The sequence below is a fragment of the Arachis ipaensis genome, chromosome B08 (assembly GCF_000816755.2).
Source record: "Arachis ipaensis cultivar K30076 chromosome B08, Araip1.1, whole genome shotgun sequence".
In the NCBI taxonomy this organism is placed as follows: Eukaryota; Viridiplantae; Streptophyta; class Magnoliopsida; order Fabales; family Fabaceae; genus Arachis; species Arachis ipaensis.
The window spans coordinates 120,746,648-120,755,224 of record NC_029792.2 but is presented as its reverse complement, the minus strand read 5'-3'; the positions used below and the strand labels follow the sequence as shown (position 1 = coordinate 120,755,224).

General features: G+C 39.7%; 1 long non-coding RNA gene across 1 annotated transcript; it reads right to left on the bottom strand.

The window, feature by feature from the left end:
• Positions 6,684-8,080, bottom strand: LOC110265758. Its single transcript, XR_002352074.1, has 3 exons — positions 7,747-8,080; positions 7,537-7,668; positions 6,684-6,871 (listed from the first exon to the last, which is right to left on the bottom strand). It is a non-coding gene; the product is annotated as an uncharacterized LOC110265758 (long non-coding RNA).

The window sequence follows — 8,577 nt, the reverse complement described above, 5'->3', positions numbered from 1 at the left end:
TTTTAATTTGTGTTTAATTGTTTTATGAGTTAAATATTACATTGGTATTAATGGTGGCTAAAATATTTTTAAAAAATATTATCGACAAAATAACTTTTGAATAATTTAAAAATACAACAAAAATAACTAATAAATATTATATTTAATTTTTTATAAGTAACAAAAAATAACTTTTGTATTAGCAAATGGTTTATTAATTTGAACCGAATTTTATGACAGTATTCGTGTGAACTTGGTTGTAGAAGTCCTGCAGAATCATGAACTGAGCTCAGCAATGCTCAGTTTCCTTTATGCTAAGAAAGATAGAGAAAAAGAGTAGTACAGAGAGAAGAGGGTGAAATGTGTCTGATACATTGAGAATATATGGTATTTAAACTGAATTAGAGTTCTTTTTGAACTGAATACCATGATCAACCATACCTAAGAGATAGCGAAGAATTCTCTTGACAGCTAGCCAATGTTGTTGTTGTGGTTGGTGCATGAATTGGCTTACTCTATTCACAGAGAAGGCAATTTCTGGGTGAGTAAGGGTGGCATACTGTAATCCACCAACTAAGGGCCTATATAAGATGGCATCTTCAAAGAATTCTGAACATTGTTGTGTCAATTTTGTAGTGTGTAACATAGGAGTAGGGATAGAATTTGAATTATGCATGGTAGCACGTTGTAATAGATCACTAACATACTTGGATTGTGAGATATGTAAATCACCAGAAGGAAGAAAATTGAACTCTAAACCAAGGAAGTAATGTAATACTCCAAGATCTTTAATTGAAAACAAAGAGTTCAGTTGATAAATTAAAAATTCAATATGATCATTGTTGTTTCCAGTAATAACAATATCATCCACATAAGCAAGAATATATATAGTAGATGATTTATCAGTTTTAACAAATAATGATGGATAAGATTTGGTGTTGTGAAAGCCAAATTTGTGAAGAGTGTGATTGAGAGTTTGGAACCAAGCACGTGGCGCTTGTTTAAGGCCATAAATAGCCTTATCTAATTTGCAAACAAGAGTAAAATCAAAAGAAAACAAGAGTGTGAGAATTAGAAGGAGGAGTAGGGGAGCATGGTGGAAGGGGAAGAGGAGGTGGAGTATGATGCAAAGGAGAAGAACTGATTGAAGAAAAATCACTATCAGAAGTGAGTGAAAGAGTAGGAGGAATTATAATTGGAGGTTGAGAGAGAGGTGAAGAAGATGGTGGATGTGAACCTGAAACAGAAGGAGAGCTTAAACCAACATCATGCAAGAAAAACATTAGCAGAATTTGAAACTCAAATGAGTAGAGGCCATGTCTAAGAGTTCCTCTAAGTAGCACTTCTTCTGTCACCTGAGATTTTATAAGGCAATGGAATGCATGAAACTCAAAAAATAAATTATTGTCAAGGCAGAATTTAGGCACACTCAAAAGATTCTTTGCAATATCAAGAACATGAAGAAGATTTTTAAGAATGAAATTAGTATTAGTGATAGGATTATGCAGATAAGAATAACCATGTTTGAGAATGGGAATACCTGACCCATTAGCAACATAGAGCTGATCAAGAGCAGTGTAATCTGAGGCTATGATCTTCAAGGTTCTGGCCTTTGATGACAAAGAGAGCATGTTATTGCCAAGTTATAAAGTTCTTGTCATCAAGTTTATCCAAGATTGGAGCCAGAAAATTCTTGGAATTGGTAGAGGAAAGCGTGATAGCCATGAATGATCAAGAAAGCTCTTGATACCATGTGAACTTGGTTGTAGAAGTGCTGCAGAATCATTAACTGAGCTCAGCGACACTTTGCTAAGAAAGACAGAGAAAAAGAGTAGTACAGAAAAGAAGAGAGTGAAATGTGTTTTATCTGAGTATTGAAATTGTGATTATTCTGTACATCTCATACATTGGGAATATGTGATCTTTATAGAGTTATACTAGTGAGAATAAGCAAGCTACACTATTAATACATCTTAACCTTTTTTCTTACAGATATCCGAATCAATAATTTGAATAAATATTTAGAAGTTCTATAAAAAAAATTTAGAACAAAATTTTTCTTTTTAGATTTTTTTTAAAAAAAAAAATTGATCATTCACAATAATTTTTTTAAAAAAATTTACTTTACATAAAATTGTCAAATTTTAAAGATGAAAAGTTCTTATTTTTCTAATGATATTTGCAAAAAATTGTATTAAAATATGATCTGTAAAGTATTTTTTCTAAAATATTTTATTGAAATTAGTTTTGAAAAAGTTTGTTTTGATGACAATTAGCCATGGGTTTGGCTCTTTACTTGAAATATTAGTTGTTTGGTTTTTAGCTATCTAAATCTTCCATATAAGATAACCCACCTTGTTCATTATCTTTTGAGCTCATTCTCCCCCGACCGATTTTTTTTTTTTTATAGTGGTCTTTAACAATCAATTCACTAATGAAGTTACTTTCAAAAGTATACTACACATGAGCTCTAAACATTTTTCAAATTAAGGGTTAAAATAATTGGAACACCAGTATTTTCAGTACACTTGAAATTTTTTCTATAATTATTTTATGAGTGAATATCTCATTCGACCCCTAACAATTATCTCGAAAGGACAACGAGACTTCCAAGAAAAAAAACACCCAATTCGACCCCTGATCTTTTTTTTTTGGACAGATTAGCCCCTGTGCCAAAAAAAAGAACATTGGGGTCTCGTCCTTTCGAGGTAATTGTTAGGGGCCGGATTGAATTTTTTTTTTTCAAGAACCTCGTTGTCTTTTAAGATAATTGTCAAGGACTGTTTTAGATTTTTCTCTTATTTTTATTAGACAAACAAATGAGTTTTCGTTAAAGACTGCTAATATTTTTTTTGACGGTTTATTCTCTCCATATTGATTTATGGGATTTTTGCCTCTTTAAAATTTTTTTTGTCTTTGAAAAATATCTTGTTGGCTTTGTACTTTTGATATAATAAAAAAATTTAAAATTGTATTGTCAGAAATTATAATAAATTATTTTAAAATTTTATTAGATTAAAATCAAATTATAAAAAAGATAAATATAAAAAATACATTATACGAATTGTGTGAGAAACACCGAGCAGAGTAGGTCTATATATGAATTGTGTGAGAAATGCTGCTATAGTTACATTATTTTGGGGTTATTATTAGGCGAGAGAAGATGAGTGACCACAGGCGAGAGAGAGTAGGGTGGGGAAACACCGAGCAGGGTAGGTCTAGGCTTTTTTCCAGATTGGAGAAGGACCCAAGAGTTTAGAATCGAGAGGAGTACGTTCGTCTAGAACGGGATTCATTCAGCGTCTTTGTGGACAAATTACCGTGTGACATTTCGAAACGAGAGTTATTTGACCTGTTTTCTTTGACGGGGAGGATTAACGATATTTATCTTTCAAGGAAGATGAGGAATTGGATGGTTTACCTCTTCGCGTTCATACGGTATGCTACGAAGGGAGGAGCGCTGAAAGCAATCGCGGAAATGAATCACATGCGACTAAGGGGTCAGAGATCTTTGTAGGAGAGGCCAAATATAAGAGAGACGATTCTAAGGGACGGAGAGCTACAGCTACGGTGGTGGCTGGGAGGAGGATCCAGCATCAGCAGCCGGGGGTCAATGCTGACGTAAGGGAGTGCGCAGGTGAAACCAGAGACCATGGGAAAGGACTGACATCTTTGGCCACTTCAACACATACGCTCGAGGAGGGTCCGAGGTTGGTGGAGACGAAGGAGCTGGAGGTATCTGTAGCAAAGGATAATTTGGTCTGGCTGAATGGGAGTGTTGTTGGGAGCGCCATCAGAGCAATTGACTTTCGATCTTTGAACGACTTCATCCGGAAGGTATGGTCGCACGTTGTTCAAATCTGTGACTTGGGGAGGTACAAAGCCTTGTTGATTTTTGATAGTGCCAGGAGCGCGGAGGAGGCGCTGGAAAGCTATGAGGATGGACTCCGACAGTTTTTTTTATCGTGTGTGCCACTAGCATGAACAGGAACGGTGTGACAAGAGAAGAGTGTGGATTGCGTGTTATGGTGTCCCGCTGCATGCTTGGACTGCGGATACGTTCCGTGCAATTGGTGCCCATTGGGGTGAAGTGGTGGATTGTGATGATGGAACACGCTCAGCCACGTCGTTCTGGGCTGGACGCGTGTTAATCGATACATGGAGTTTTGATTCTATTTCTGAAAGGCTCTAACTAACTGTAGGTTCGTTTGGTTTTCACGTGTTTGTTATAGAGGTGGAGGTGGGCAAGGATGCGTATGGTTCCTCGGGGGGCATGACTCATGATGCTGTGGAACGGCAGGATGAGAACATTGCTAGTAAGGCTGGCCGTCATCGAACTCTTATGAAGTTGGGGGGCTGGGACACGACGGCCCAGATGGTGGCCCTGCCGAATAGGGTGGAAAAGATGCAGGAGGGTAGAGCTGTAATTCAGTCTGAGATTTTGAACGAATGGAGCAATGGTTTTTTGAATTTGAAAATTGCAACGGCAAGGAGTGCGAATTTTTCTCCTAGAAAGGAAATGGCTGATCTTGCCGTAGATACGTCAGAAAGGACTCAGTCCTGGGATTATGATAAGGATAGGGTGCTGGCTGTGGGTGAGATCACAAGCAAGGTTCAGGTGGGGTTGAGTGCTAATGGGGCTGGTGACAAGTGTAATAGGCCCAGGGCCCAAATGAGGTTACCTAAGGCAACTGAAGACGGTTTGGACCCAAATACCCAAGGCCCATACGCTAAGACTAATGCTGGGTTGGGGTTGGGTCTCACTAATGGATCTGAAATGGAGCAGAATGGAGGCAATGAGAAGGGGAGATCTCGGTCGGGTCGGGTTGGGGAAAGTGACGCCCAGGAGATGTGCTGTTTTGATAGCGTGAGAGACCTTGGCAGCGTCGGCATCCTCATCGCGGGAAGAAGAAGGGAGGCCTGCGTAACCCTCGGGTCAGAGAATGCGGCGCACCCATATGGTACGGGTGGATGGCTCTCAATGTTGGAGGGTGTTAGCGCGATGGCGACTCCTACAGCAGGAGGCCAAGCTCCGTCGGTGTCTCGTCCTGGAGGCGGTGGGGTCAAGCTAGGGTCGCTGGGACTGTTAACTTGTACCTCAGGCAGGAAGTCTCGAAGGGTTGGGATGGGGATCGATCGAACTGAAACGGGAGAAGAGGAGCGGGGGAACGGATCTGGTGGCGTTGATGCGAGGGGAACATTGGAGATGGATGGTGGGTTGGTGGCGATCCTCTCTGGTGGGGGAACGGAATCGGCGGTGGCTTGTGCTTGAACTGATGCTGGCTGCCATACGGCTATAATGTGCAGTCAGATGGAAGGGGATGGACTAACTCTGGGAGACCCGCGTGTGGAACTAACGTTGAATGGTGGTGGGTTAGGAGAGCGGTGGAATGGTCCGGAAGAAGAAGAGGGTTTTGCGGAGGATAATGGCACAGGGGGCTATAGGGGGATTGTAGATCCTACACCGAGGGATACGGGGGAAGCTTCAGCGGATTTGTGGAATGACCCCTGTGATGTAGGGAGCGAAGCCGAGCCGGAAACGTCCAATAACAAAAGGGCAGCTGAAATGCAAGAAAACCGGGAAGCATGGAAGCTTGCCGTGGAATCTGGAGCTGTGCAGTATGATGAGGAAGATGACATAATGGCAATACTGCAGGCACAGAACGAGGCACTTGCGCAGAAGAAAAAACAGGCTAAGAAGAAGGAGAAAGCACGAAGGAGTAGACCGAAAAATCAGAAAAAGGTGTGTATAAGTGCTTTAAAATGATTTTTAGTTCCTGGAATATTAGGGGGTTGGCGGGAGTTGGTAAACTGAGCATGCTGAAGAACTTTCGGAAAAAATTTAAATTACATATGCTAGGCTTGATAGAGACAAAGAAAGAGGTTGTGACAAACTTTGATATAGTGCAACTGTGGGGTAATGGTGCTGTTAAATGGGAGTCTGTTGGGTCGGTTGGTACTTCAGGAGGCCTGTTATTGATGTGGGATGAAACGGTATTTAAGATGAATAATTGCTATAAAGGAGGTCATTGGTTGTGTGTGGAGGGTGTGTTGCTTAAAAATAATTTTTCTTGTGCTTTTTGCCTAGTTTATGGTCCGCATGATAGGGCGGAAAAGCTTGTTATGTGAGAAGAGTTGAGCTTCCTATCTGGGTTATGTCAAGTCCCGTTTTGCTACCTGGGGGATTTCAATGAGATAACTCATATGGAGGAGAGGAAGGGAGCTAATTCTTTGACGGTGTCTGCAGCAGAGTTTAAATCATGGATCTAGGATATGGAACTAGTGGACTTAGCAATCACTGATCGTTTGTTCACCTGGTTCAGAGGGCAATCATGCAGTCGAATTGGTAGGGTTTTGGTTAGTTTAGAGTGGTTAGAAGTGTTTCCTGAAACCAGGCTGTGTAACACCCTAATTAGCCTAAGCCTTACCAGCCTTACCTCGCGTCGTAAAGCCAAGGTCAATCAGAGATTACGACAGTTTTAAACTCATACATAATATATATATATATATAGAAAGAATAGTATAATCTAGAAGCCCGATGAAAGATATAGCTCAAAAACAGAATTTCGAAGCACAAACATACTAACGGAGCTACTAGCTTAAGGCATAAGAAACAGAGAAGATATAACAAAAGATAAGTATATAATATCATAGGGAACTAGTCACGACTCGCGGAGTTTAAGCTGGCTAGCCATATGCTGATATACAAAACCATACAATGAAAACAGCTTATACAAGTTTTGTTCTCTCAAATACATGCCTCTAGGCAAAACAAAATACAAAAGGAGAGATGTATAAACAAAATAAACCAAAAAGAACTCCAAAATGATCCAAGATTCTCCGCTCCTGTCACCAACCAAAGCAACTCACTGAGGTGGGTTGCGACCTGCATCTGAAAAACACAACAACAATATGGTATGAGAACCGGCGGTTCTCAGTATGGTAACAGTTCCCAGTGATATAGGATATAAGACCCCGGGACGCCAAAGGCAATCCTAAGCTTCATATCAATCACAAGATTCAACTTAAAGCATTCTAAAACATTTAAGCATAATATACCAACTTGACTTAAATAAACCAGGTTATCTATCTTAAGGGATTTCTATTCTAACCAAACACCGTTGTCCCACAGCCTTCACCAACCGATCCTCCATGCGATTCCATCAATATAACCATTTATCAACAATCCCAACACTCACCTTCAATTACCAAAAATATCAATATTTATCATCCATTATCAACCACATCAACAAACCCTCATCAACATATAAATCATACATCCCTCATCAACCTGTATAATCATTAAATTCCAACAACATTATTCATCATCAATCATTAAATACCAACAACCTCATCAACAACACTAATCATCAATACTCATTAACACCAACAATTCCCCATAATCATCCTTAATCACAATATTCCAAGGATACCAACAATTAACATCAATTTACACATAATCATTCATACACCAACAACATTCAATCCTATCTTAGGGTCAACTAGCCTAAGTGTCCATGAATATTATATACTGCATAGAGGAAACCGAAACCATACCTTGGCCGATTCCCTTTATGCACCCAAACTCAAAATGAGCACCAACAAGCATCCAACCACAATCCAAGCTTTCAAATCCACTCCAACAAGCACAAATAAGTTCCAAAAGCTCCCAAAGCCACAATAATCAAACTATATACATATAAATCACCACAAATCAACCTAGGGTTCAACATAAGCATAATCTCACAAGGGTTTAAGAGCTTTTACCTTTCCCAACAGATTTGATAACACAAATTCAAAGCTAAGCAAGGATTAGAGCAAAGCTAAATATCCAAAATCACAAAAACCCATTTAACCCAAAACTCTAATAAAACCCGAAATTTTGAAGAGAGAAACTGGGAAGATTTCGTGATTACCTTGAGGGTTTCTTGGGTGGGTTTTGTAGAGCTCTTCACAAGGAACGCGTAGCCGCAAACGGTGCGGCGATCGGAACTCCGTAGCTCAAGATATGAGCTTTGGAAGTTTGAAGTGAATAGTAACAATGGTGAAAAGCTCTCACCTCTCTCCTCACTTCAGCTGCTGTTGTGTTTAGGTTATGAGGGTGAAAGTGGATGAAATGGGTTCATTTAAGTATATTTATATGTTGGGCTTGGGCCCAACTTGGGCCCGGTCCAATCTGTTAGCGTTTTTAGCCCGTTTGGCCTAACTTCAGGCCAAATCTTTAAATTAAAGCCCGGTTTTCCATTTCTAATGTTTTTCTAAGGTTTTTTTACGGTTTTCACTTTTCTCGTGCGGTACCAGGCAGACTTGAACCGGTTCAACCGGTTCAACTGTCGGTTCGCAATTTTTCACGGTTTTTCGTAGAAAGCACATTTTCTGACTCAGAAAGACTCACTGAGTCCAAAAATCACCTTTAAATTCCCAAATTCTCTCTCTAACTTTTTAGAATCTAATTTGGGCAATTAATCACTTAATTAACCGGTTGATTAGTTGCGCTTCTTACATTCTCCCCACCAAATAAGAAATTTTGCCCTCAAAATTTGAATTACCTGAGAAAAGCTCGGGATAATCCTTTCGCATCTCAGGCTCCAATTCCCA